General features: G+C 43.1%; 1 long non-coding RNA gene across 1 annotated transcript; it reads left to right on the forward strand.

Moving 5' to 3' along the window:
- Nucleotides 1-1,232: 1,232 nt before the first annotated feature.
- On the forward strand, nt 1,233-2,203 carry LOC106456000 (uncharacterized). The gene is made up of 3 exons (XR_001290194.1): nt 1,233-1,265; nt 1,340-1,480; nt 1,565-2,203. It is a non-coding gene; the product is annotated as an uncharacterized LOC106456000 (long non-coding RNA).
- Nucleotides 2,204-2,661: the final 458 nt, after the last annotated feature.

Here is a 2,661-nt window from a genome sequence, read left to right on the forward strand (position 1 = left end):
GAGGTGGAAACTACAGAACTACCACCCTGTAAGAGAGGAAGGAGGAGGAGGGTCTTGCTTGATGCTAGTGTGGACCGATCAAAGTTCAGTAGCACCTGCAGATGGAGAAAGCTTCTTCACTTTGGCTGCTCTGTAAGTATGCTGTGATGTGTTTTGGTTTCTGAAAAGGATTAAAAAAGAAAGGACTCTCACTGCGTTGCTTCACAAACATCCAGTTTGTGAAGACAAAAAGAGAAAAAAAACCACTTCCTGTTTTCGGCTTCTTCAGTCTGTAGATCGACCAGACTGATGGCGTTGCTGCTTTTTTCCTGAATGTGAAGCTTTAAACTAACCTGTTATTTCTCTTTAGTTTCAACCTCACTGCTGATCTGCACAACAAACCAAGGTCAGTAACCTTTTCCTGTCACAGTTTAAACCTGATATCAGCTACACCGTAATAGAAGCTCTGAGCATTTTTTATATTGTGGCATGATATTATAGTTATTGCGCTAAGCTATCCAGGAGCCTGCTGAAAGTTCATCGATGCTACCAAAAGCATAAAGGAAGTATGTTCACCTGAAGAAACTGTTCTAACTTTCTTGGAGGTTCACATTAAAAAAAAACTGATCAGCTTTGACTAAGCTCACAGCTTTGGACCTCAGTGCTGGCTTGTACTTAATATGCATCTCCCTCACAGCTCGTCTGACTGTGAGTCCCAGCAGCTCTCAGGTCTTTAAAGGAGCCTTTGTGTCTCTGAGCTGTGAGGAGGACGACAGCTCTGCTGGATGGACTCTGAGGAGAAACACAAGCAGAGACACCGGAGCTGAGTGTGGAGATGAGTGGGGAAGATCAGCTGGTTCTTCCTGTAACATCAGCTACATCGACCCATTGGACAGTGGAGTTTACTGGTGTGAGTCCAGAGAGGGTACCATCAGTAACATGGTTAACCTGACAGTCACTGGTAAGCTGAGTGTGTGGAGTTAGTGTTGATGAAGCTGTGTGTAAATGGATGAAATGCTGTAGTTTGTCTCTGTGTTGAGGTGGATCAGTGATCCTGCAGAGTCCTGTCCTCCCTGTGATGGAGGGAGATGACGTCACTCTGCTCTGTAAAACAAAGACCACTCCCTCCAATCTCCCAGCTGCTTTCTATAAAGATGGCTCCCTCATCAGGAAGCAGCCTACAGGTCACATGACCATCCAGCATGTTTCCAGGTCTGATGAAGGCCTCTACAAGTGTGACATCAGCGGTCATGGAGAGTCTCCATCCAGCTGGATCACTGTCACAGGTGAGGAGCTTCACTCTAATTTCACCTCTTATTTCATCCACATATTCACTGAACAGGTGGGATTCTCTCTGCAGGCAAACCTACAAACACAACCCTTGCCCATGAACCCTCCTCCCCCCACCTTGTGTCCAGGGTTTCCCTCCACCTGGTGGTGTTCTGTCCATACTTCATCTCCACTCTGCTCATGGTATCTTTATATCGATGGAGAGCCACAGGTAACACTCTTAGTCTCTTCAGTTATTTATCAAGCTCAGTTCTTTTTGACTCTTTATACAAATCTCTGATTACACATGTGACAGGAAGTGACCTTATCCCTGTGGTAACAGCACCACCCACCCAAGCTAGGGAGAGACTGGCTGAAGACTGTGATGACATTGTTGGCGTTATCACTGAGCATCACTTCTGAGTTCCTGTTTAATCTGTCAGATTGTGGTCATCACATCTCTGTGATTGAACAACGTGCGACGCCGCAGATTTAAACTGGAATATTATGCTTTGATGAATAAATAAATACATGAAGAAAACATGGACCAGTCAAAGACTGAATGGTAGTAATGGAAGTTTAATGGATTTAAAGCACTTGCATGTAATCCTTCTCCTGTCAAAAGATTCAAACATTGTGTAATAAAACATGTGACGTGTGAGAAACACCTGCACCTCTGCAATCTGCTCACATGTTCCTGTTAAACAGGAAGCTGAACGACTACAGTGCTGTGAACATCTGTTAACCACAGGCTAAAAGACTGGTGGTCCTGCAAGAACAACGCCCACTGCTACCTTTCATCTGCAAACACACACTGACTGCAGGATGGGCATTTAGAAACTCTGGCTCAGTTTATATCAGTGAGACAGGCAGTTAAAACTGAACCTGGTGTTGTGTGCTACGAACTTAACTCATTCACTGCCAATGGCTGGCAGTGAATGAGTTAAACCCATTGACTCATTCACTGCAATTGACGGCTATAGACGTCAATGGCAGTGAATGAGTTAAGTTAAATTACAATCCACGATTCTGTTCAGACCTTTTCTTAGTTGGTTTCTGTATGATTATGATCTCAGGTTTTTGTTACCTTTTCCATTGAAGTTTCTGTTTGTGGTTTATGTTTAATTCTTTGAGTTCCAGTTTATGCTGTCTCCTCTATATTCTCCTGTATTTTAATGCTTTTAATTTGTTCCCTTCTTACATTGCTTCCTGTTTTACTTTGATACCCTTTTGTTTCTTGTATTTGATTTCACATCATCACAACCACATCATCACCCTTATTAGCCTTTGTGTACTTATAGCTTCAGTCTTCCTTTTTCGCTTGTTGTTTACTGTTTCGTCAGTGCCTTTTGGGGTTTGTGTCCTCGACATGAAATTTGTTTACTTCCCTTTTAAATGTTCATTCTGATGGTT

Source organism: Pundamilia nyererei, unplaced genomic scaffold (assembly GCF_000239375.1).
Source record: "Pundamilia nyererei isolate P.nyererei 1_Seehausen unplaced genomic scaffold, PunNye1.0 scaffold00800, whole genome shotgun sequence".
Taxonomy (NCBI): domain Eukaryota; kingdom Metazoa; phylum Chordata; class Actinopteri; order Cichliformes; family Cichlidae; genus Pundamilia; species Pundamilia nyererei.